The 27,669-nt window shown below is 44.2% G+C and overlaps 1 long non-coding RNA gene across 1 annotated transcript; it reads left to right on the top strand.

The window, feature by feature from the left end:
• Positions 1-244: 244 nt before the first annotated feature.
• Positions 245-27,669, top strand: LOC115933032 (uncharacterized). Its single transcript, XR_008668133.2, has 5 exons — positions 245-5,321; positions 7,935-8,496; positions 16,878-16,985; positions 19,373-21,038; positions 23,618-27,669. It is a non-coding gene; the product is annotated as an uncharacterized lncRNA (long non-coding RNA).

Genomic DNA, 27,669 nt, shown 5'->3' with positions numbered 1-27,669 from the left:
GTAAGGCCAGCTCTTTTTTGGTTCCATATGAACTTTAGTTTTTTTCCAATTCTGTGAAGAAAGTCATTCGTAGCTTGATAGGGATGGCATTGAATCTATAAATTACCTTGGGCAGTATGGCCATTTTCATGATATTGATTCTTCCTACCCATGAGCATGGAATGTTCTTCCATTTGTTTGTGTCCTCTTTTATTTCGTTGAGCAGTGGTTTGTAGTTCTCCTTGAAGAGGTCTTTCACATCCCTTGTAAGTTTGATTCCTAGGTATTTTATTCTTTTGAAGCAATTGTGAATGGGAGTTCACTCATGATTTGGCTCTCTGTTTGTTATTGGTGTATACAAATGTTTGTGATGTTTGCACATTGATTTTTATCCTGAGATTTTGCTGAATTTTGCTATTTTAGTAGAGATGGGGTTTGCTGAATGCAGCCCCCAGTCACGTACTCCCTTCTTGGTCAATCGATCATGACTCTCTCACGATCACGACCCTCTCACACGGACCCTCTTAGGGTTGTGAGTCCTTAAAAGGGACAGGAATTGCTCACTTGGGGAGCTGGGTTGTTAGAGACAAGTGCCACCACTCCCAGCTAATTTTTGTATTTTTAGTAGAGACGGGGTTTCCCCATGTTGGTTGGCCAGGATAGTCTCTATCTCTTGACCTCGTGATCCGCCCACCTCGGCCTCCCATACTGTTGGGATTACAGGTGTGAGCCACTCCACCCAGCCCAGAGAAGGCTTTTCATACTTGCTTGTCAGCCTCCTGCATCCTACTCCAGCACCTGGCACTCGCAACCTGTGGGCTGCTCTCATCCGTGATCATCTCTCCCCAGGCCTGCTGTTCCTCGAGAAAGGAAGTTGTACTGGGCAGATTTCTAGGACAGCCCCCCAAGAGAACGACTCCCTTATATCTGCTCCCTGTATCATCTCTTCTTGAGTGTGTGCAGAGCTTGTGATTTGGCCAAGGGGAAGGAATTTTGCAAATGTGATTATGGTCACACTTGCTTTGTTAAGCACATTTGCTCAGCTGACTTTGAGTTCATCCAAAGCAGGATGATCTTAGGTGGGCCAGACCTAATCAGGTGAGTCTTTTAAAGGTGAAGTTTCAGAGATTCAACCCTTAGCCTCCAAGGAGACATAAATGGCCATGCTGTGAACTGTCTTTGGAGGTGGCAGCTCTAGGAGCTGAGGGCCTTCATTCAACAATTGGAAGAAATTGAATTCAGTCCACAAACTGAATAAGCTTGGAAGAGGACACTGAGCATCTGATGAGACCCCAGCTGACACTCTGCTTGCAGTATTGTGACCCTGAATAGAAGACCCAGTTAAACCCTGCCCAGACCCTTGGCTCATGGAAACAGATAATAACTGGGTGGTGTTTTAAGCTGCTGAGTTTGCACTGGTAAATCCACCAACAGGAAAGTAATATAGACGTTAAATGGGCCAGGCATGGTGGCTCATGCCTGTAATCCCAACACATTGGGAGGCTAAGGTGGGTGCATCACAAGGTCAGGAGATCGAGACCATCATGGCCAACATGGTAAAACCCCGTCTCTACTAAAAATACAAAAAGTAGCCAGGCGTGGTGGCACGCACCTGTAGTCCCAGCTACTCAGGAGGCTGAGGCAGGGGAATCACTTGAACCCAGGAGGTGGAGGTTGCAGTGACCCGGGACCATGCCACTGCACTCCAACCTGGGCAACAGAGAATTCATCTCAAAAAAAAAAAAAAAAAAGAAGTTAAATGAATACTTTTGACCATTGATGGAAGTTGCTTTCATTCCCTCTTACTTAATCATCTTAGCCCTGAAAGAGGGATGCTTTAACCCCATTTGTAACAAGTGAGTCTGAGGCTCAGGAAAGTGATAGAATTTAGCAAAGTCCACCTTGCTACCTGGTGGCCCCAGCTAGAACTCTGCCCCAGGTCCATATACCTAAAATCATTACAGCGTCCACTAAAATTTTGCCCCTCTCTCGATGCCTTCCTCTTTAGAAGCCTGTTCCTTCAGGGATAGATCCCAACTCAGTGTTACAAGGTACTGAACTCTGATTTTCACAAAATATAATAACTGCCCCCCAAAATTAATAATAGTATTTTTGAGCCGGGCACAGTGGTTCATATCTGTAATCCCAGCACTTTGGGAGGCTGAGGTGGGTGGGTCATGAGGTCAAGAGATCGAGAGCATCCTGGACAACATGGTGAAACCCCGTCTCTACTAAAAATACAAAAATTAACTGGGAGTGGTAGCAGGCGCCTGTAATCCCAGCTACTCGGAAGGCTGAGGCAGGAGAATCACTTGAACCCAGGAGGCAGAGGTTGCAGTAAGCCGAGACTGCACCACTGCACTCCAGCCTGGCAACAGAGCAAGACTCCGTCTCAAAAAAAAAGTAGTATGTTTGAGTCCTTATGTGTCAACCACTGGGCTATCCCAACACCAATAGTTATTATGATTATGATTATTTTTTTCCATTTTATTGATGAGGAAACCAACACATAGAAAGGTAAAGAAACTTGCCAAAGGTGACGGTCACACGGCCAAAGAGCTGTAGAAGCAGCACAGGAATCCCAGCAAACTCACAGCCGAGGTCTGTTTTCACCTTCACATCATAGAGTCCTCAGACTAAAACCCTAACTCTGACCTTCCAAATCAAAAATCATACTCAAGGCCGGGCGCGGCGGCTCATGCCTGTCATCTCAGCACTTTGGGAGGCCGAGGCAGGTGGATCACCTGAGGTCAGGAGTTCCAGACCAGCCAGGCCAACATGGTGAAACCCTATCTCTACTAAAAATACAAAACTTAGCCAGGCGTGGTGGTGGGTGTCTGTAATCCCAGCATTTTGGGAGGCTGATGCATGAAAATCACTTGAACCCAGGAGGCAGAAGTTGCAGCGATCCATGATCATGCCACTGCACTCCAGCCTGGACAAGAGAGTGAGACTCTGTCTCAAAAAAAAAAAAAAAAATTGTGCTTAATAATAGCTTGGAAGTGCACATATCTTCTGTGAAGGTTGATGGACTACAATTAGCTTCAAAACACAAATAAGTAACTGTGTTTAAATGAGTCCTTCTCTGTAATATCTAGGGAAAATCAATGTGGCTATTCATATTTTGTTTCCCCTTCCAGGCACAGAGAAGTTGCCCATGACTCTGTGATCCGTTTTGTCCAATGAACCATGAGCAGCAGCAACTTGAGTCACCTCCAGGTGGAAGTGTTAAGAGGCTCTATGATCCACCACATTCCCTTTCCCCTGAAGTGGTGATCAAGGACACATGCAGAGATGGGGCTTTTGTCAGCCTGGATCCCTGAGTGAACACAATGAACAGACCACCCCACAATGCCCTAACACAGCCCAGACATGCAACGTGACCAAGAATAAGCCTCACTGTGGCCAGGCATGGTGGCTCATGCCTGTCATCCCAGAACTTTGGGAGGCCAAGGCGGGTGGATCATTTGAGGTCAGGAGTTCAAGACCAACCTGGCTAACATGGTGAAATCCTGTCTCTACTAAGTACAAAAATTAGCCAGACAGTGGTGGCATGGGCCTGTAATCCCAGCTACTCAGGAGGCAGGAGAATCACTTGAGTCTGGGAGGCAGAGGTTGCAGTGAGCTGAGATTGCACTACTGCACTCTAGTCTGGGTGACAGAGTGAGACCCTGTCTCAAAAACAAACAAATACCTCACTGCATGAGGCCACTGAGATTTGGGGATTGTTGTTACTGCACCAGAACCCAAATCATCCTGACCTCTAGGGTGTCCTAACTAGGGTTTCTTACCAAAAGCAAAGGCATTTTTAAAGTTCGTGACATTTAAACAAAAGAGCAAATACCAATATCTACCACTTTGTCAGGCTAACAAACCCAAACAAAGCCAACAGCCAGAAGTTAAAAGAAACAGATCATTAGGTTGAAAATAGAACTGTCAAAACAGGCACAACTGACTTCATTTAGTGATTGCAAAGAACATCAGGCAAGACACAGGTATGGTCATCATAACATTTATCACATGCTTAATTGCACATGTTTGACTAAGAAAAACAAAAAGTATTTAACCTCATCTGTAGTTCAAAGTGCCTATCTGTGTATTTATCTGTTCATCCTGATTTATTTATTGAGCAACTCTTTTGTGCCAGGCACTGTGCTGTGTTGCAGGAAGTCAGGGACCCCAAACGGAGGGACCAGCTGAAGCCATGACAGAAGAACGTGGATTATGAAGATTTTATGGACAATTATTAGTTCCCCAAATTAATACTTTTGTAATTTCTTATGTCTGTCTTTACTGCAATCTCTAAACATAAATTGTAAACATTTCATGGACACTTATCACTTCCCCAATCAATACCCTTGTGATTTCCTATGCCTGTCATTACTTTAATCTCTCAATCCTGTCAGTCGAGAAGGATGTATATCGTCTCAGGACCTGTAATAATTGCGTTAAGTACACAAATTGTACACCATGTGTGTTTGAGCAATATGAAATGTGGGCACCCTGAAAAAACAACAGGATAACAGCAGTTGTTCAGAGAATTAGAGAGATAACCTTAAACTCTGACCGCCGGTGAGCCGGGCAGAACAGAACCATATTTCTCTTCTTTCAAAAGCAAATGGGAGAAATATCGCTGAATTCCTTTTCTCAGCATGGAACGTCCCTGAGAAAGAGAATGCGCACCTAGGGGTAGGTCTCTGAACTGGCCCCCCGGGGCGCACCTGTCTCTTATGGTCGAGATTGCAGAGGTGAAATAAACTTCAGTCTCCCATAGCACTCCCAGGCTTATTAGGAAGAGAAAATTCCCGCCTAATAAACTTTGGTCAGACGGGTTGATCTCAAAACCCTGTCTCCTGATAAGATGTTATCAATGACAATGGTGCCAAAACTTCATTAGCAATTTTAATTTCACTTCGGTCCTATGATCTCGCCCTGTCTCCACTTGCCTTGTGATATTCTATTACCCTGTTAAGTACTTGATGTCTGTCACCCACACCTATTCATATGCTCCCTCCCCTTTTGAAACTCCCTAATAAAAACTTGCTGGTTTTTGTGGCTTGTGGGGCATCACGGATCCTACCAATGTGTGATGTCTCCCCCAGACGCCCAGCTTTACAATTTCTCTCTTTTGTACTCTGTCCTTTTATTTCTCAAGCCAGTCGACGCTTAGGAAAATAGAAAAGAACCTACATGATTATCAGGGCAGGTCCCCTGATATCTGGCGCCCACGTGGTCTTTCTTGTTTCCTAAGTGCATGAGGGAACCGGATTCCCTTTGGTAGGTGCGGTGAAACGTCAATCGGCTTGGCCCACAGATAAGCGTGTTCAACTCCCCGACGAGTGGTGAGTAATCTGTGTAAGGTCTGGGTTAACTATGGGTCATGAGTAATCTAACAAACTCCTGTTAAAACCGGTAACCATGAAAAATATGATCACTCTATTCAGGGCAGTAGAAAAATACTTTTCTTGGTTTCCTGAAAAAGGAACGGTGTATATAAAATTGTGTGATTGTGTCCGTAAAGCATTCCGAAAACTGGTCTCGGCCGGGTATTATGTTCCCATCACTGTTTGGGGTGCTTGGTGCGTGCCATCTTCGTGGCTTGCCAATCTCGTGAACCCCTGCAGTTGCCGCAGTTTTCTGCCTTTTCCTCAGTTTCTCTGCCTTTTTCTCAACCTTCCTCTCCCACATGGCCTTCGTTCAGACTCTCCCTTCAGCTACTCCTCCCCTCCCTAAGGATTCTGAAAATTCGATTTCTAACTCTGGTAACTTTGGCTTAAAGTTACCCCCTACTTTTCTTACTTCTTCTCACGAAAAGCCGGTACTTCAAACGCCTGTGGCTGTGACTCACAAAGCCCGGTACTATAAATATGCTAATTCTTCTCTCTTCAAACCTCCAGCATCAAATAATGGCTCTGGGACCAAACTACTATTTACCTGTCATTCTCCAGGCCCTCCCCCATCCACTACAGCCCCTCACCCTCCTGTCGTTTCAGTTCCTCAACCAGTCTGCGTCGATATGCGCCGCTCAATCTTACCTTTTTAAAAACAATTTAAGGATGCTTGTACTCAGTATGGTCCTACTTTTCCTTATGTTCAAATGGTATTGCAAACTTTTTATACTGAGGTCATTTTGCTTCCTTCAGACTGTGATCTTTTGGCAAAAAGCTGTTCTAAGTCCATCTCAGCCTGGTGGTCAGAGGAGGCCTGTTTACAGGCTCAGCTAAATCGGAGTAATGGCATTCTAATTACTCAGGCTCAGCTCACAGGCTCCGATAGTTTGTCTGATGCTTATGCCCAATTAAACTTTGATACTCTTACCACAGAACAAGTAACAAAAGTGTGTATGAGAGCCTGGGATAAATTACACTCCCCAGCCCAAGCTCCTGTTTCTTTTACTACTGTTAAACAAGCTCAATTGCTTTTACTACCTAATATCCTTTTAAACAAAGGAGATAAGACAAGTGGCCCTGGGATTCAGCAGTGGCCGCTTTCTAAAGAAAAACTGGAGGCTTTAAATCAATTGGTTTCTGAGCAGCTACAACTTGGAAATGTGGAAACTTGTCTTTCCCCTTGGATTTCTCCTGTGTTTCTAGTAAAAAAGAAATCAGGCAAATAGCGGATGGTAACCGATTTAAGGGCCATTAATGCTGTAATTAAACCTATGGGGGCCGTCCAACCCGGCATGCCTGCCCCTGCTTTACTACCTAAAGATTGGCCTCTCATACTTATTGATCTTAAAGAGTTTTTTTTTTCATATCGCTTTACATAAATCGGATTGTGAAAAATTTGCTTTTACTGTACCATGTATCAATAATCAGGAGCCTGTAGCTCGTTATCAATGGAAAGTACTTCCTCAGGGAATGCTAAATAGCCCTACAATCTGCCAGCTTTATGTTGGACACGTGCTTTCACCAGTTTGAGCCCGATTTCCCGAGGCCTATATTCTTCATTATATTGATGATATTTTAATTTCTGCCCCAACTGATAAAAAAATTAATTGACTGTTACCAAATTTTGAGCCACTGTGTTACAGAGGCTGGATTACACATTGCTCAGGATAAAATTCAACAGATCACTCCTGTTCAATATTTAGGAATGGTGGTCGATAAACAATGTATTCAACTTCAAAAAGTTCAAATTAGGAGAGATTCTTTAAAAACTTTCAATGACTTCCAAAAACTTTTGGGTAACATTAATTATTTAAGACCTACTTTAGGCATTCCGACCTATGCCCTGTCTAACTTGTTCTCTATGCTGCGGGGAGATTCTGATCTCCGCAGCCCTAGGACTTTGACCCCTGAGGCTTTACTGGATCTGGAATTTGTAGAGGAAACAATCCAGACTGCCCAGTTATCTAGAGTACAGACATTTCAGCCTTTTCAGCTTCTGGTTTTTGCTTCATTACACTCTCCTACTGGACTAATAGTTCAACATAATGATTTAGTGGAATGGTGTTTTCTTCCTCATTCTGTGTCAAAAACTTTATCTAGATCAAATAGCCATATTAATTGGACAGGTTCGGTGAAGAATACTTCAAATTTCTGGATTTGATCCAAGTTTAATTGTAGTTCCTTTAAATCAGCTCGAAGTTCAGGCTGCCTTTCAACATTCTGTACTGTGGCAAATTCACTTGGCTGATTTTATTGGTGTTATTGACAATCATTATCCAAAAAAACAAATTGTTTGATTTTATAAAAATAACGTCTTGGGTGGTTCCTCGATTAACCAAAAATCAACCCATTCCTGAGGCCGTTACAGTATTCACTGATGGCTCTAGCAATGGCAATGCTGGCTATATAGGTCCTGCAGACAAACTTGTTTCTACCTCTTATACTTCTGTTCAAAAGGCGGAGTTAATTGCTGTAATTACTGCCTTACAGGATTTCCCCAAACCTTTAAATATTGTCTGTTATTCTACTTAACGTGGTGAAGAGGATATGCTTGTGTTTCACCAGGAGATCATCAATCCCCTGTCTGGGTACCCACCAGAAGACTCAAGCTTCTTATGAATACTGACAATCAAAACCACAGTGAAGAGACGTCTGTGTCAGAGACTGCCTTCAGATGTGGTGAGATCTGTGCCGACTCCTCAGAAACAGGCACACCAAATCACAATGGGTGTAAATCAATCCTCCCTGATGACAGTGGAGACCCATCTAACTAATCACACTTCTCCTGATTACCTTTCTTTTTCTCCTTACAAACCTAAATATCTCACCATTTCTGTTAGCCTGAAAATAACATCCCTCTGTTCTTCTCTTTCTCCTTCAGCACTCCATCTCGCTTACACTAGGTTTTATTTAATGATTCTCCTCCTTATACTTTCTGTCTCACCAGTTTCCTCTCACACTGATGTACCTGCTACACATAATTATTCTTCTTGGGCTTAGGTGCCTTTTCCTCCACTTATTCGCCCTCTCACCTGGATAGATGCTCCCGCAGAAATCTACACTAACGATAGTGTGTGGATGCCTGGAGCCATAGACGACCCTTGCCCTGCTCAACCAGGAGAAGAAGGTACTGCATTTAATGTTACCATGGGTTATCAATACCGCCCTCTGTGCCTCGGACAGGCACCTGGTTGCATCCATCTAGAAACTCAGTTCTGGGCTGCTTATCTTTCAGAAACATCAGCTATAGACAAAATGGGACATTTGGTCTCTGGCCTCTCCCTTTCTCCTTTAAAACAAATGAAAAGAGAAGTAATGGGAGGTACCCCATACTTTCAGTATAAACCTGCAGGAAAACCATGCCCTAAACACTTTGAGGGCCCATCTAAAACTTTAATTTGGGAAGATTGTGTTAACTCACATGCAGTAATATTAAAAAATGACTTATATGGTTAAGTAATAGACTGGGCACCAAAGGGCTATTTAAAAAACAATTGCTCCTCTGTGGAAGGGAATGCCTGGAGGCTACATATTTTATTTCTTATCAGGAGCAAGAGAATCATCATTCTACTTTGCATACAAGGATCAGCTCATTGTTTCCCTTAAAATGGGAAGATGAAGGCATTACCAGCCCCCAGGCCTCCTATGATACTCCCTATTCTGAGCCCAGAACACCCAGAACTTTGGAAATTGGCTATTGCTATGTCTGGACTGCAAGTATGGGAAGGAAAAACTATTTTGACTGCTGTTCCCACTACCGTCCCACTCTCTCAGTATCAACGTAGACCCAGACATTCTGCTTTACTTAGCTCCAACCTGACTGTTCCCATACAGAGTTGTGTTGAGCCTCCTTACATGCTATTGGTAGGAAATATCAAAATGTGGATGAATAATCAAACTGTCCAATGCGTCAGTTGTCATCTATACACTTGTATTAACTCCCATTTTGACTCCAGGAAAAGTGTAATGTTGGTTCGAGCTCGAGAAGGAATCTGGATTCCGATAACTTTACCTAGACCTTGGGAATTCTCCCCCTCAATACATTTAATTAATGAAGTGGTACAACGAATTCTAAAAAGATCTAAGAGATTTGTTTTCACTTTAATCGCTGTTATCATGGGCCTAATTACAGTCACTGCAATGGCCACCACTGCCGGAATGGCATTACACCAGTCTATTCAAACGGCTCATTTTGTTAATGATTGGCAAGCCAATTCCACCCAAATGTGGAATTCTCAACAAGGCATAGATCAAAAATTGGCAAATCAAATTAATGATTTAAGACAGTCTGTTATTTGGCTTGGAGATCGTGTAGTGAGTCTAGAACATCGCATGCAAATGCAGTGCGATTGGAATACTTTGGATTTCTGCATCACCCCTATTCCTATAACGAGACTGATCATTCATGGGAAATGGTCAAAGGACACCTTCTATGTAGAAAAGATAATTTATCATTGAAAACAACTAAATTAAAAAAACAAATTTTTGAAGTCTCCCAAGCTCACTTCTCCATCGTGCCTGGAGCTCAGGCGTTAGATCAGGTGGCAGAAAATCTTTATGGATTAAACCCCACAATTTGGATTAAGTCTATTGGGGGCTCCACTGTAGTAAATTTTGGAATTATGTTTCTCTGCTTAATCGGCTTGCTTTTAGTGTGCCGTACCAGTCAAATAATCCTGTGTCAAAATCGAGAGAACGAACAAGCCTTCATCGCCATGGCACATTTATATAAAAAGAAAGGGAGAGATGTTGCAGGAAGTCAGGACCCCAAACGGAGGGACTGGCTGAAGCCATGACAGAAGAACGTGGATTATGAAGATTTTATGGACAATTATTAGTTCCCCAAATTAATACTTTTGTAATTTCTTGTGCCTGTCTTTACTGCAATCTCTAAACATAAATTGTAAACATTTCATGGACACTTATCACTTCCCCAATCAATATCCTTGTGATTTCCTATGCCTGTCTTTACTTTAATCTCTTAATCCTGTCAGTCGAGAAGGATGTATATCGTCTCAGGACCTGTAATAATTGCGTTAAGTACACAAATTGTACAGCATGTGTGTTTGAGCAATATGAAATGTGGGCACCCTGAAAAAACAACAGGATAACAGCAATTGTTCAGGGAATAAGGGAGAGAACCTTAAACTCTGACCGCCGGTGAGCCGGGCAGAACAGAACCATATTTCTCTTCTTTCAAAAGCAAATGGGAGAAATATCATTGAATTCCTTTTCTCAGCATGGAACGTCCCTGAGAAAGAGAATGCGCACCTAGGGGTAGGTCTCTGAACTGGCCCCCCAGGGCTTACCTGTCTCTTATGGTCGAGATTGCAGAGGTGAAATAAACTCCAGTCTCCCATAGCACTCCCAGGCTTATTAGGAAGAGAAAATTCCTGCCTAATAAACTTTGGTCAGACAGGTTGATCTCAAAACCCTGTCTCCTGATAAGATGTTATCAATGACAGTGGTGCCAAAACTTCATTAGCAATTTTAATTTCACAGGTCCTGTGGTCCTGTGATCTCACCCTGTCTCCACTTGCCTTGTGATATTTTATTACCCTGTTAAGTACTTGATGTCTGTCACCCACACCTATTATACTCCCTCCCCTTTTGAAACTCCCTAATAAAAACTTGCTGGTTTTTGTGGCTTGTGGGGCATCACGGATCCTACCAATGTGTGATGTCTCCCCCGGATGCCCAGCTTTAAAATTTCTCTCTTTTGTACTCTGTCCTTTTATTTCTCAAGCCAGTCGATGCTTAGGAAAATAGAAAAGAACCTACCTGATTATCAGGGCAGGTCCCCCGATAGTGTTGGGTGGTGGTAATGCAATGATGAAGACGGCAGGCATGCCTCTGCCCTCCAGGAGTTTCTAGGATACAGAGGGGGACAAACAAAAAATAAGTAAATACATGAAAGAACTATAGGTGGAACCTGCCCCCAATATTTCAATATAGGTTCTTTCTATTTTCCATAAGAGTCAGCCAGCTGAGAAATAAAGAGAGACACTACAAAGAGGAATTTTACAGCTGGGCTGCTGCGGGTGACATTACACAACAGTAGGTCTGGGATGCCCCCTGAGTCTCAGATGAGCAACTTTTTATTAAGGGCTTCAAAAGGGAAGGGGGTGTAAGAACAGGGAGTAGGTATAAAATCACATGCTTCAAAGGGTAAAAAGCAGAACTACTACTAAGGGTCTAACAAAGATCACATGCTTCTGAGGGAACAGGACAAAGGGCAAAAGCAGAACTACTGATAAGTGTCCAGCAAAGATCACAAAGCAAAGGGCAAAAGCAGAACCACTGATTAGGGTCTATGTTCATTCACTCATGTATTGTCTTGATAAACATCTTAACAACAGAAACAAGGTTCAAGAGCAGAGAACCAGGCTAACCACAGATATATCAGGGTGGAGTTTTTCTCCACCCTAGTAAGCCTTTGGGTACTGCAGGAGACCAGGGCGTATCTCAGTCCTTATCTCAACCGCATAAGACAGACATTCCCAGAGCGGCCATTTATAGAACTTCCCCCAGGAATGCATTCCTTTCCCAGGGTATTACTATTAATATTCCTTGCTAGGAAAAGAATTTAGCGATATCTCTCCTACTTGCACATCCGTTTATAGACTCTCTGCAAGAAGAAACATGGCTCTTTTTGCCCAACACTGCAGGCAGTCAGACCTTATGGTTGTCTTCCTTTGTTCCCTAAAAATTGCTGTTATTCTCTTCTTTTTCAAGGTGCACTGATTTCATATTGTTGAAACACATGTTTTACAATCAATTTGTACAGTTAACACAATTATCACAGTGGTCCTGAGGTGATGTACATCCTTACCTTATGAATATAACAGAATTAAGAGATTAAAGACAGGCATAAGAAATTGTAAAAGTATTATTTGGGAACTGATAAATGTCCATGAAATCTTCACCATTTATGTTCCTCTGCCATGGCTCCAGCCAGTCCCTCTCCATTTGGGGTCCCTGACTTCCCACAACAAGAAACAATAAGAGGTTAAAGTGGAGAAGAGCAGGGAAGTCCACTTTAGAAAGGGGTCAGGGAAGAGCTGTCTGTGGAAGCACCATTTTAGCTGACACCTAAAGGATGGTCTAATTTGGGGAGGTGCAGAGGAAAATCATTCCAGGCTGAAGCAGCAAGTGCAAAGGTCCTGTTGTGGAAAAAGGTTTGAAAGTCCAAGAAAACAAAAGGAGGCCATAGTGGCTGAAATAGAGTAGGCCAAGGGCAGGAGATATAGGAGAGGGCTGGAGAGGTGGCAGGAACAGGCAAAAGACTAGAGGTCTCGATTTTATTCTATGTACCATGGGCAGGAAAGGCAGGGATGAGACTCAATGGACACCTTAAGATCACTGAAGCTGTCAGGTAGGAAATGGATTGCTGAGCATGGAGAGCAGGTGCAGAGTACCAGTTAAGACCAGTTAGGAGGCTGCTGTAGCCCAGCTGAGATAGTGGTGTCCTAGGCAAAGATAATGACAGTGAAGCTACAGAGAGTGGACAAGTTGGATAAAGTTTAGAATCACAGGACTTGCTGACTGGAGAAGAGGGCAAAAGCAGAGTTAGCAGAACACATGAGTTATGACCACCTTGAGCAGCTCAGCAGGGGGTGGTGCCATTTACAGAACAGAGATGGCATGGACAGAGCCCATGGAGAAAGACGAGGGAAAACAGAGTTTGGCTTTGGGTTTTTTTTTTAAGACAGGGTCTCTGGCTGTGTCACCCAGGCTGGAGTGCATTGGTGCAATCATAGCTCTTTGAAGCCTCAAACTCCTGGGCTCAAGTGATCCTCCTGCCTCAGCCTGCCATGTAGCAGGACTACAGATCCTACATATGCACATCACCATGCCTAGCTTTTTTTTTTTTTTTTTTTTTTTTTTTTTTTTTTTTTTGGAGATAGGGAGTTTCACTGTGTTTTCCAGCCTGGCTTCCAACTCCTGGCCTCAAGTAATCCTCCCACCTCAGCCTCCCATAGCACTGGGATTACAGCCATCACCTACCACTCACTCCAAGCCATGAGTTTGGCTTTGGATGTAACAAAGTTGAGGTGTTCATGAGTTGACAAGTGGAAAAAACAAGAAAGAAGTTGAGTGTTTAAGACTGCTGTTTGAAGGAGAAGTCTAGCCTCAAGACAAAAGTTCAGGACTCATTAGCTGAGAAATGGCACTGAAAATTATGTAAATGGATAAGCTCAGCTAGCAAACAAGTCCAGAGAGAGCAGAAAGTCCAGAGAGAGCAGCACTGGGCTATGCACCTGGCCTAATGCTGCCCCACTCCTCCCAATCCCTGTGTTATGCTGGAGAGGGTTCAGCCTCTGGTGAGTTTCACCAAACCCCCACATCTCTTTCTTCTGAGACCTTCTCTAAAATCCCCTCTTTTATACTTAGTGAAATGGGATTCTCTTTTTCCCATCCAGCTTAAGCAAAAACTTTTGACTATGAGAAGAATGAGGATGCATTTAGTATCTGTTCTGCATGGCTAATTCCATCAAAGATTTCTCATTATTCATGCCTGGCAGTCTCATTTTCTTCTTTTGCCTCTAACAGCACAGTCGTAGCCTTAATTACTGACCTTTTCACTCTTCTAATACCAGCGATTTCCCCCATCTCAGTTCTCAGGAAGTTCTGTTCACAGAATTATCTCCTGAATCCTCACCTGGAGATAGAAATTGTTCTCTGTGGCCATTTCTTGCCCCTCTAATTCTTATCAAAAAACTCAGTGATCTCTGTGCATCAAATATTAAACTCAAGCTCAACAGATCATGATTCTGGCTTGTCTCTACCTCCTGCCTGTGGGTTAACAGGTATGCAATCTTTGCAGAGGAGACACCAAATTCTCAGGAGGCCAGAGTTTCCAAAGGTACTGGTCACTCTTGCTCTCTTTCTCCTGCTCAAAATTCAGCACTAGAGAGTGTTACATCATTGCACCTGCAGAGGAGTTCATCTGACTGTAGGGACTACAGAGGAGAGAGATGGATAAACTAACAGGCATTCAGAAAATGACTACCACAATGGGGAAGAAAATGAAAGTCAAACCAAATAAGCAATGGTCAAAAAAAGAAAAAAATCTAGAGGGCAGCTGCAGTGGCTCACACGTGTAATCTCAGCACTTTGGGAGGCCGAGGCAGGTGGATCACTTGAGATCAGGAGTTCGAGACCAACCAGGGCAACATAGTGAAACCACATCTCTACTAAAAATACAAAAATTAGCCAAGTGTGGTGGCGGGCACCTGTAATCCCAGCATTTTGGGAGGCTGAGGTGGGTGGATCACCTGATGTCAGGAGTTTGAGACCAGCCTGGCCAACATGGTGAAACCCTATTTCTATTAAAAAATACAAAAATTAGTCAGGTGTGGTGGCAGGTGCCTGTAATCCCAGCTACTTGGGAGGCTGAGGCAGGAGAACTGCTTGAACCTGGGAGGCAGACGTTGTGGCAAGCAAAGATTGTGCCACTGCACTCCAGCCTGGGCAACAGTGAGACTTTGTCTCAAAAGAAAAAAACCTAGGGATGTCCATCCAGGCTGAACAGAATATTCCAGAGCAGATGTTGGGACACTATGGCCCACGGGCCAAATCTGACCTGCTTGCATATGTGTTTGTCAATAAAGTATTATTGAAACACAGCCATGCACATTTGCTACATATTGTCTATGGCTGCTGGATTTGGCTGTTCTCTCATGCTATAAAGAAATACCTGAGACTGGGTAATATATAAAGAAAAGAGGTTTAATTGGCTCCCAGTTTTGTAGGCTATACAGGGAGCATGACACTGACATCTGCTGAGCTTCTGTGGAGGCCTCAGGAAACTTACAATGATGGCAGAAGGTGAAGCGGGAGCAAGAAGTAAGGAGGGAGGTGCTACACACTCGTAAACAACCCGATCTTGCAAGAACTCACTCACTATTGCAAGAACTCACTCACTATTGCAAGGACAGGACCAAAAGGATGATGCTAAATCATTCATGAGAAATCCACCCCCATGATCCAATCTCTTCCCACCGGGCCCCACCTCTAACACTGGAGACAGCTTTTATCTTGGCTTTTTCACTGGCAGCGCCTTCCTCAAGGACTTAACTTGTGCAAGCTGACTCTTAGCGCATCTAAGAATGCAATTAACTCATAAGATACTGTGGGGCGAGCAATATCCACAGTTCCCAGGAATTTGTCCGATTGATAATGCCTAAAGCACCACGTCTATCACTTTGTAATAGTCTTAAGGCCCTTAGACCTAGAACTGTTTACTTTCCTGTAACAATTTATCCTTTTAATTTCTTTGCCTACTTTACTTCTGTAAAATTCTTTTAACTAGACCCGTTTCCCCCTTCTAAACTGAAGTATAAAAGAAAATCTAGCCCCTTCTTCGGGGCCAAGAGAACTTTAAGAGTTAGCCATTTCTTGGCCACCAGCTAAATAAGTAGACTATTAATTCATGTGAAAGTGTGGCATTTTCTCTAACTCATTCAAGTACAACATTTGGAGGCCCCAGCGAGAAACGCCATGAGGCGAGAGCCGAGCTCCCCCGGAAGGATGGCCGGCTTCTGGGGGGGTGCCACCTAAAAAAAAATCTTCAGGTCCTCGAAAGGTGACCGTCTTCCAGAGGAGAGCGGATCGACTACCGTGTGGGTGCCCATAAAAATTCCACCTCTGAGTCCTCGACTTCTGACCCTGAGGTCACGTAGGTCAGATTTGACTTCAGTTCTAGTAAGAGGGAAGCGGCCCTGATGAGGATGTCCCTCTTTCAACTCTGCCTGTTTCTCTAGGACGCTAGAAGGTAGAGCCCTGGTTTTCTGTTAGGCACCTCTGTGTCTCTTTCTAGGAGGGAAGTGGCCCTGACAGGGGCCCTCCCTTGACTCAGTCCACATCCCAGGATGCTGGAGGACTGAGTCCTGGTTTCTGGCAGACCGGTCATTCTCTCTCTCTCTCTTTTTCTATCTCTCATCTTTCTCTTGTTCAAGTTTCTTGAAGAATCTCCAAGAAAGAAAAAAAAAAACCTGTTATATACTCTGTGTGAATAATGAATGAATGAGGGAGGACAAGGGTTTGCGCTTGTCATCCAGTTTGTAGCTCCACGGCGAAAGCTACGGAGTTCAAGTAGGCCCTCACCTGCGGTTCCGTGGCGACCTCATAAGGCTTAAGGCAGCATCAGGCATAGCTTGATCTGAGCCGGAAGTTTATACCGGCCTGCCAATGCTAATAGGAGCCCAATTCCCCCCAGAGGGAGTGGCCAGGCAGGCATCTGACTGATCCCATCACAGGAAACCCTCCCCTTGTCTGTCTTAAAAAAAAAAAAAAAGGAAGAAACTGTCATAACTGTTTACATGCCCTAAAGTCAATTGTTTGTTTTATATTGATTGTTCTGTTCAGTGTCTATTGTCTTGTTAGTAGTTGTCAAAGTTTTGCATGTCAAGACGTTGATATTGCCCAAGACGTCTAAAACTTCTTCTAAGTCCTTAGTGCTGACTTTTTTGTCACAGGAGGTTAAATTTCTCATCAATCTTTTAGGCTGGCCACCACAGTCCTGTCTTTTCTGCCAGAAGCAAGTCAAGTGTTGTTACAAGAACAAGTGTGAAAAACATTTGCCTGATTAAGATTTCTAGCACCACGAAAGTTGTAAGTATTTAGATCGTCATACTCCACGTCCAAGTGATTAGATCTCCTCTAAACTAAACCAGTAGTGAGTTCAAAACAGCCACCCTGCAGATTTCCTTGCTCACCCCTCTTGTCATTCTGTAACTTTTCCTGTGCCCTTAAGTAGAACACTGTGTAAAGAAATGTACGCCCGTACTGCTTTACTTCATTTAGATTCTTACTCTGTTCCTCTGTGGCTACTGTCCCATCTTAAAAATGATCCGAGTAGTCCTTTTCCACCTTGTCCCCGCCCCCTATCCCGCACATCTCGTTTTATGGTGCGACAGCAAGTTTACCGTCTCCAGGACTTGGCTCTGCTTTCACTCCTTAAACCCTTAAAAGAAAAAGCTAAGTTTAAGCTATTTGCGTTTAAGTCATAAAGACACCAAAAATATTTAAAGTGCAGATCTAGAAGAAGAAGAAGAACGCCTAGATCAAACTGACCCAGAAGATCTCAGGCTGGCTCTAGTCCTCCTCCCTCAATCTTAAAGCTACAGCAATGTAGCAAGTAGTATCAGCTGTTGTAAGTTTTTCTGCTCTTTCTGGTCATATTGATTCTGTTCTTTCACTACGCCAGTCCCCCAAGAAATAAGTTTCTCTGTCCATGCTAAGTTTAATATCTATGCTCAAATCTTATTAAAGTGCCTTCAAAAAAAAATAAATAAGAAACACTTCCTCCCAGCCTTGTAAAGTTAAAGCCCTCTCCAATGTATGCTGCAGAATTTTTCTCTCAGTTCAGAGGATTATAAAGTCCGCCTTAAAAAAGGCAAGCTCCAGACACTCTGCAAAACAAAATGGCCAAAGTTTAAAGTCAAGTGGCCACCTGAAGGGTCATTGAGCCTCACAATTGTTCAAGCTGTGTGGCAGGTTGTTACTGAAACTCCTAGCCACCCTGATCAGTTTCCCTACATTAGCTACGTTTAGTCAGGATCCACTCTCCATGGCTCCGTTCATGCGCCATTCATAATTCTACCTCCAAAGTCCTCCTAAGCCAGACCGTGTTTTCGCCTCGACCCTCAGCCAGTTCCCCTGTACTGCCTCCCTCTGAATAAGAGGAGAGTCTCCCTCACCCAATCCCACCGTCTTACAACCAACCTTCTCCCTTAAAGTTATCCCATGTCTCCTCGACGACGTCCCCTGTAGGCTCGCCACCCATTGCCTTTCAATCATGACCGTGGCAGGAAGAAGTAGCCCCTCTACTACCACTGAGAGAGGCACAAGTCCCTCCAGGTGACGAGCGCTCGGCACCCTTCTTAGTTTGTGTCCCTTTTTCTACTTCTGACTTATATAATTAGAAAACCCATAATCCTACCTTCTCTGAAAAGCCCCAGGCTTTGACCTCTCTGACAGAGTCTGTACTCCGGACTCACCCGCCCACCTAAGATGATTGCCAACAGCTCCTTTTAACCCTTTTTACCTCTGAAAAGAAGGAACGTATCCAAAAGAAGCCAAAAACTACTTCCTCACATCAGCCAACGGACCGGAAGAACAAGCGAGAGACCTCCTTGAGGATGTCTTTCCCTCTACCTAGCCTAACCAGGACCCACATTCCTCAAGTAGAAAGGGAGCTTTAGACGATTTTCACCGGTATCTCCTCGCAAGTGTTAAAAGAGCCTCTCAGAAACTCACCAACTTGTCTAAGACGACCGACGTTGTCCAAAGGTCCGATAAGTCACCAAGAACGTTTTTAGAGCGCCTCCAGGAGGCTTATCGGATTTACACCCCTTTTGACCCGGTAGCTCCCGAAAATAGCCGTGCTCTTAATTTAGCATTTGTGGCTGAGGCAGCCCAGGATATTAAAAAGAAACTCCAAAAACTAAAAAGATTTTCTAGAATAAATATCAGTCAGCTTTTAGAAATAGCCCAAAAAGTTTTTGATAATCAAAAGCTTAAAAAACAAAAACAAGCAACACAGGCAGCTGAAAAGGCCGCTGATAAAGCATTGAAAAGACAAACAAAAATCTTAGTGGCAGCTATCCAAGAAGTACAGAGTGAAATAGCCCGTTAATTTAGCATTAACTGAAGCCCCTGCTTTAGCCCTCCCTAATATCTCCATAAAAGCCAAGGAGTTGCTAAAGACGTGTTTACTCAGACTTTAAGACCCTAAAGCCGCCCAGTGGCCTGTTTGTCTAAGAGGCTAGATCCTGTGGCCTCTAGATGGCCAAGTTGTCTTCGAGCCGTAGCGGCTACAGCAAGCCTGGCCCAAAAAGATGGTAAGTTAACTCTAAGACAAAATTTAACCCTTACAGCTCCTCACGCCGTAAAGACCTTACTACAAAATGCTTCTGGCAAATAGATGTCAAATGCTCGCATCTTGAAGTATCAAAGTTTACTGTTAGATCAGCCTCGTTTGACTTTCTCTCCCACAGTGTTTCAATCCAGCTACACTACTTCCTGACTCAGACTCCACTATTCCTGCTCATGACTGTCAAGAACTGTTAGAAACTATCGAAACTGGCCGATCTGATCTTCAAGCTGTGCCCCTAGAAAAGGCAGATGCCGCCGTGTCCACAGACAGTAGCAGCTTCCTCAAGCAGGAAATATGAAGAGCCAGTGCAGCTGTTACCACGGAGACACATGTGTTGTAAGCTCAAGCATTACCAGCGAACACCTCAGCCCAAAAGGCTGAATTGATCGCCCTCACTCAGGCTCTCCGATAAAGTAAGAATAAACGTATTAACATTTACACTGACAGCAAGTACGCCTTTGCTACTGTGCATGTACATAAAGCCATCTACCAGGAAAGCAGGCTACTCACCTCAGCAGGTAGCTGTGATCCACCGCAAAGGACATCAAAAAGAAAACACGGCCGTGGCCCATAGTAACCAGAAAGCTGATTCAGCAGCTCAGGTGGCAGCGAGACTTTCAGTCGCGCCTCTAAACTTGCTGCCCGCAGTCTCCTTTCCACAGCCAGATCTGCCTGACAATCCCGTATACTCAACAACAACAACGGGCTTCGGATCTCAGAGCCAATAAAAATCAGGAAAGTTAGTAGATTCTTCCTGACTCTAGAATCTTCATACCCTGAACTCTTAAAGAAACGTTAATCAGTCACCTACAGTCTACCACCCATTTAAGAAGAGCAGACCTACCTCAGCTCCTCCAGAGCCATTTTAAGATCCCCCATCTTCAAAGCCTAACAGATTAAGCAGCTCTCCAGTGCACAACCTGCGCCCAAGTAAATGCCAAACAAAGTCCTAAACCCAGCCCAGGCCACTGTCTCTGAAAAAAGTCGCCAAGAAAAAAGTAAGAAATTGACTTTACAGAAGTCAAACCACACCAGGCTAAGTACAAATACCTTCTAGTACTAGTAGACACCTTCTCCAGATAGACTAAGGCATTTGCTACCGAAAACGAAACCACCAACACAGTAGTTAAGTTTTTACTCAATGAAATCATCCCTCAATATAGGCTGCCTGCTGCCATGAAGTCTGATAATAGAGCAGCCTTCACCTCGCCTATAGCTGAGTCAGTCAGTAAGGCGTCAAACATTCAATAGAAGCTCCATTGTGCCTATCAACCCCAGAGCTCTAGGCAAGTAGAACGCATGAACCACACCCTAAAAAACACTCCTACAAAATTAATCTTAAAAAAACAGTGTAAATTAAGTAAGCCTCCTTCCTTTAACCCTACTTAAAGTAAGGTGCACCCCTTACCAGGCTAATTTCTCACCTTTTGAAATCATGTATAATAAGGCACCGCCTATCTTGCCTAAGCTAAGAGATGCCAAATTAGCAGAAATATTACAAACTAATTGATTACAGTACCTATAGTCTCTCCAACAGGTACAAGATATTATCCTGCCACTTGTTGCAGGAGCCCATCCCAATCCAATTCCTGACCAAAGTCCTGCCACTTGTTCCAGCCAGGAGACCTAGTGTTTGTTAAAAAGTTCCAAAAAGAAAGACTCACTCCTCCTTAGAAAAGACCTCACACCGTCATCCTCACGACGCCAGCTGCTCTGAAAGTAGACGGCATTCCTGCTTACATTCATCACTCCCACATCAAAAAGGCCAACAGAGCCCAGCTAAAAACGTAAGTCGCCAGGCCTAAGTCAGTCTCCTTAAAACTGCACCTAAGTCAGGTCAAGCCATTAGATTCATTCTTTTTATCTACCTCACTTATTTGTTTTTGCCCGTTACATCCTCTGTGCCTTCCTACTCCTTTCTCCTCACCTCTTTCACAACAGGACTTGTATTTGCAAACACCACTTAGAAGGCCAGTACCTCCAAGGAAGTCTCCTTTGCAGTTGACTTATTTGTACTGTTCCCAAAGCCAGCCCATACCCACGAAAAGCAACACAATCTGCCAGTTCCAGGAGCAGGAAGTGTCGACCTTTCAGCAACATTCAGACACTCCAAGAGCCAAACTAAGTGTAGAAGCTCCAAAAGTGCAGAAAAAAGATGCCAAAATATTGACTTTTACCTCTGTCCTAGAAATCACCCTGATGCTAGCTGTCAAGATACTTATCAGTTTTTCTGCCCTGATTAGACATGTGTAACTTTAGCCACCTACTCTAAAAGATCAACCAGATCTTCAACTCTTTCCATCAGTCGTGCTTCTCATCCTAAATTATATACTAGAAAAAATTGTAATCCTCTTACTCAATAGTATCATGTCATGTCATGAAGATTAAGATTTTATATCCCAGGATTTAATGTTAAGTCTATGTTCACCATCCAAAAAAACCCTAGTCTCATAAAGCCCACCCAAGCCAATCAGGCCTTTAACTGATCTAAGTAACCCTATGTTCCAGAAACACCCTGACAAAATTGATTTAACTGTTCCTCCACCATTCTTAGTCATAAAAGATACACTCCAGAAAGTGCAAGAAAATCTAGATAAGCGCCAACAAGAACAAGAAAATATCATCCCCTAGTATCAAAGCATGTTCAACTAGAACCCAGAGCTAACTATTCTAATTACTAAGTTAGACAGACCCCCTCCCCATCCTACTATTAAGTTTAATTTTTGGACCTTGTATATTAAATTAGTTTCTTAATTTTGTAAAACAACGCATAGCTTCTGTCAAACTTATGTATCTTAAGACTCAATATAACCCCCTTGTTATAACTGAAGAATCAACGATTTGATTCCCCAAAAACACAAGTGAGGAATGTAATGCCCAACCTTATTTTTACTAACCCTGTTCTTAGACTCTCCCTTTCTTTTAATCACCTAGCCTTGTTTCCATCTGAATTGACTCTCCCTTAGCTAAGAGAGCCAGAGAGACTCCATCTTGGCTCTTTCACTGGCAGCCCCTTCCTCAAGGACTTAACTTGTGCAAGCTGACTCCCAGCACATCGAAGAATGCAATTAACTGATAAGATACTGTGGTGAGCAATATCCGCAGTTCCCAGGAATTCGTCCAATTGATAACGCCCAAAGCCCCGCGTCTATCACCTCATAATAGTCTTAAAGCCCCTAGACCTAGAACTGTTTACTTTCCTGCAACAATTTTTCCTTTTAACTTTTTTGCCTACTTCTGTAAGATTGTTTTAACTAGACCCCCCTCCCCTTTCTAAACCAAAGTATAAAAGAAAATCTAGCACCTTCTTCGAGGCCGACAGAACTTTAAACATTAGCCATTTCGCCGGCTAAATGAAGACTCTTAATTCATCTTAAAGTGTGGCATTTTCTCTAACTCGTTCAAGTACAACACATCCAGCAGGCACGTAATCCACTCTAAAATACCATCCTGGGGTAGTGAAGATGATGTTGCTGGAAATATCCTTAAATGGCATGTGGAGGAGTTCCCCCAGAGGCATACATGTTGAGCTAAGTACTTTGCTGATGAAGGGTACAAGTCGAAGGGGTTTTGAAAGGCAGAGTGAGGTTCCCCAGAAGGCTGTTGCTACAGAAAGCCAGGAGGAGAAATTACATGGCCAGATAGAGTGGCATGACCATTGGATAAGAGCTTTTTGTTTGTTGGTTTTTGAGATGGAGTTTTACTCTTGTTGCCCAGGCTGGAGTGCAATGGCACAATCTCAGCTCACCGCAACCTACCTCCCAGGTTCAAGCGATTCTCCTGCCTCAGCCTCCCTAGTAGCTGGGATTACAGGCATGTGCCACCACGCCCGGCTAATTGTGTATTTTTTGTACAGATGGGGTTTCTCCTTGTTGGTCAGGCTGGTCTTGAACTCCCGATGTCAGGTGATCCAGCCGCCTTGGCCTCCCAAATTGCTGAGATTACAGGCGTGAATCACCGTGCCCAGCCTGGATGAGGGTCTTTAGCAAAGATGGAAGTTTTGGTACCTTGCAGTTTAGTCTCTTCATTTATGTCCTCCTGAAATCTTCAGGAATAGCACTATTTTGTCAATACTTCTGGGGGTCGTACTTAGGGAGACTTAAGGGAGACGTGATGTGGCAGCCTTTGACTCAAGGGAGTGTCATACTAGCTCAAACAGATCTGGGTACATGCCAGTTGAACCAACTCTTCTGAGGATGTGATAGATCCTGGGAGGCCACTCTGATCCCGCCAACCTTGAGGCCAGATGAGTCTTTGAAAAACATGGTTTGGCTTCACACCAGCACTTAGTCTAATACCCACCATGAATCTTGCTGAAGTGAAGCTATACAAATACATTTTCAAAAGATGTTTTTTTTCATTCCAGATCCTTCTTAGAAATTCCTAAGGCTCAATGCTGTGTGGAAGATTCTGAGAAAGAAAATAGTTTCCAATCTTTGGGATTCCCGAGATGGTCCAATCTGCAAAAAGTTCACTGCCATTTCCATCAAGGACACTGAGAACAAGAGTCTTATCTGGATTGGATGAGAAGCTTCAGCAGGTGGGAAATGCACCCTCCACAGGCTCACACCCTTGTGGGCTGTTTCAGTTACCCACTGCACCTAAAGTTAGAAACTTGAAACCACCACAAGCCATTATTGCTCATGACCCTGTGAGTTGCATGGGGACTTCCTGGCTGGTTTAACCTGGGCTCATTTCTGTGGCTACCTGCAGCTGGAAGGCCAGCTGGGCGGAACATCCAGGACGGCCTCATGCATGTGCCTATCAGTTGGTGCTGGATGTCAGCCGGGGAACCTTGTTTTCCTCCATGTGGCCCCTCGCCCTCCAGAACCCCTCTCCAAATGTCTCTTTAAGCAGGATAGCCAAGGTTTGCTTGGTGCCAGCATCCAAGAGGGCAAAAATATGGGAACTACAAGAGAGCTCTCAAGGCCTAAGACTATTTGCACCCCAGAAATCTGAGGTCTCAGTTAATTCAGAAAGTTTGTTTTGCCAAGGTTGAGGACGCATGCCTGTGACACAGCCTCGGGACGTCCTAACAACATGTGCTTAAGGTGGTAGGGACACAGCTTGGTTTGAAACATTTAAGAGAGACGTGAAACATCAATCAATATGTGTAAGATATACATTGGTTCAGTCGGGAAAGGCAGGACAACTCCAGGTGAAGGTGAAGGTGAGACAAAGGGAAAGGGCTTCCAGCTCATAGGTAGTTAAGAGACAAATGGTTGCATTCTTTTGAGTTCTTGATTAGCCTCTCCAAATGAGGCAATCACATATACATTTATCTCAGTGAGCAAAGGGGTGACCGAATAGAATGGGAGGCAGGTTTCCCCTAAGCAGTTCCCAGCTTGACTTTTCTCTTTAGCTTAGTAACTTTCTTTTGGGTCGGGGGACAGAGTCTCGCTCTGTTGCCCAGGCTGGAGTGCAGTGGTACGATCTCGGCTCACTGCAACCTCCAACTCCAGGGTTCAAACAATTTCCCTGCCTCAGCCTCCCAAGTAGCTGGGATTATAGGCGCCTGCCACCACGCCTGGCTAATTTTCATATTTTTTAGTAGAGACGGGGTTTTGTCATGTTGGCCAGGCTGGTCTTGAACTCCTGACCTCAGGTGATTTGCCCGCCTCAGCTTCCCAAAGTGCAGGGATTACAGGCGTGAGCCACCGAGCCCAGCCTAGCTTAGTGATCTTGGGGCCCCAAGGTTTATTTTCCTTTCACGGCTAGAAGTTGTTCACCATCACTTTGGCAGCATTCCACTGGCCAAAGCAAGTCATAGGCAGCCCAGATTCATGTAGAGGAGTATAAACTCTACCTCTTAAAGGAAAGATTGGTTCAATTATACTGCACGAGCATTTGCAGAAAGTTGTACCCATCTTTGGAAACTACAACACACACACACACACACACACACACACACACACACACACACACACACACACACACACACACACACACACACACACCTTTACATGCAACCCTCCCTTGAGGTGCATCTACTTCCAGGCAGAAACAAAACTTGACAGTACTTGACAGAAGAAAAGTAGTGTCCTAAATGCCAGTTCTCTTCTTACTCAACTTCAGCCTCATTATAAGCAGATTCTAACAGTTTATGTGTCTTGAGAAACATTTTAATTAATCTTTGGAATTTAAGAATTTCAATTCATAGCAGTAGCCTGCGCATAGGAAATACGCATATTGTAAGTTTTTCCTTTCTGATAAATCATGCTGGGGGAACCACAATGTAACTTTTTTTTTTTTTTTGAGGAGTCTCACTCTGTTGCCCAGGCTGGAGGGCAGTGGCATGATCTCAGCTCACTGAAACCTTCGCCTCCCTGGTTCAAGCAATTCTCCTGCCTCAGCCTCCTGAGTAGCTGGGATTACAGGTGCACAAGATGGGGTTTCACCATGTTGGTCAGGTTGGTCTCAAACTCCTGACCTCTGATCTGCCCACCTCAGCCTCCCAAAGTGCAGGGATTATAGGCGTGAGCCACCGGCTCACGTATACTGTGACAGTATATTGAAAGTTTCTCTTTTTTTCAAATAATTAACAGGTTTAACAGAATGTATCTCCTGATCTGTTCCTTTCACTGCAGACATCTATTGCCTTTTCAGCCTAGCAGCCCTCCCCTCTATAGAGACTCACACTTCCTACTGCAGTCATGTGGCTCTCATGGGGGCTGCCATGTTCTCAAATGACTCCACCCCTCTGGCCTCAGTTGATTGGTCCAGGGATGAGCATCTGGCCTAGATTGGCCAATCAGAATTCTTCCCTTGAATATTTTTCAAAACTGGAACTAGACCAAGTTAATCATTCTCTGTGATGACAGGAATTGTGTGTAGTGAGAAATACAGGAGCTTTTGTGGCCACGTTTCTTGCCTTATGGAGAAAAGGCTTGAGTAAGAAGAAATTAAGCCAGTATGCAGACAAAGCTATAGACAGAGATAGAGAGAGAGATCTTGTGGTAAGCCCCTTGGTTTTTATCATTCTAGTACATGCTTGCTACTGCATACAACCAAGACTTTCACCTGAGGGCTTTCTCAAAGTCAGGCATGGAGTATGTCAGAAAAGCCACAGAAGCCGGGTGCTGTGGCTCACTCCTGTAATCCCAACACTGGGAGGCCGAGGCAGGTGGATCACGAGGTCTGGAGTTCGAGACCAGCCTGACCAACATGGCAAAACCCTGTCTCTACAAAAAATAAAAAAAAATAGCAAGGCATGGTGGCAGGCGCCTGTAATCCCAGCTAGTCAGCAATCCGAGGCAAGAGAATCGTTTGAACCTGGGAGGCAGATGTTGCAGTGAGCCGAGATCATGCCATTGCAGTCCAGCCTGGGTGACAGAGCAAGACTATGTCTCAAAAAAAAAAAAAAAAAGAAGAAAGCAAAGCCAGAGAGTTGATGCCCTGGGACCAGTCCACAGCCAGTGACGGATGGGAGCCAGGCTATAAATGTTTCAATATCTTCGCCCTCTGGATGGAACAACTTTGAAATGTATTCCACATCACTTCCCAGAGGTCCCCAGTGGGGTCAAATCCTAGTTGCCTGGAGTGGTAAGCTGCTCATTGAAGCCCCCTGTGTGGCCTCCTGCCTTTCCATGAATCAATTCCTCACTCCCCTCTTGGTGATCCCTGGAATCATCTCCTAAATAATCCACTTGCAATCCTGTCCCTCTTTCAGGATCTGCTTGGAGTTGGGGTTGGGGAATGCAGAGAAAAACATGATCCCTTTTCCACTCCACACTAGTAAGACGAGTTTCTGTCACTGACAACCAAGAGTTCTGACTATTACCTCCTTCTGAGATAATTCCTAAAAGGTATTTGGGAATTTCCTCACCTCCACCCCACTGCATATGTCATCAATATGTAGATTTCTTAACAAAGTTTAATGGTATTCTTTGATCAACCTCAAGTTTCACAAAACACACTGCACTTTCATAAGGGCTCCCCATGACTGACAGATCAGCCGTTCAAAAGAAGAGAAGTGTCAGAGATGGGTCTCCTAGACTCGCGTATTTTTCAGTAGAATCTGGGTCAGGATATTGTTGTCGGGAGATGCTTCTGGAGCTCTGGGACCCACAAGCCTGCGTGTCATGGTGGAGTATTAGGACAACTTGAAAACATAGTGGCAGGAGGAGGCTTCCTCTCTCCCCTTCAGTTCATCCTCCACCACACCCAATGTGCTCAGCAGATGTTGGTTAAATGAATAATGGGGCCGGTCATGGTGGCTCATGCCTGTAATCCCAGCACTTTGGGAGGCTGAGGCAGGTGGATCACCTGAGGTCAGGAGTTCAAGACCAGCCTGGCCATAGAGGCAGAAGAAGCACTTGAACCTGGGAGGCAGAGTTTACAGCACGCTGAGATGGCACCACTGCACTCCAGCCTGGGTCACAGAGCAAGACTCAAAAAAAAAAAAAAATGGATTTATTC

The sequence above is a fragment of the Gorilla gorilla genome, chromosome 7, assembly GCF_029281585.2.
Source record: "Gorilla gorilla gorilla isolate KB3781 chromosome 7, NHGRI_mGorGor1-v2.1_pri, whole genome shotgun sequence".
NCBI classification, from domain to species: domain Eukaryota; kingdom Metazoa; phylum Chordata; class Mammalia; order Primates; family Hominidae; genus Gorilla; species Gorilla gorilla.
This window is presented reverse-complemented; position numbering and strand designations above follow the sequence as displayed.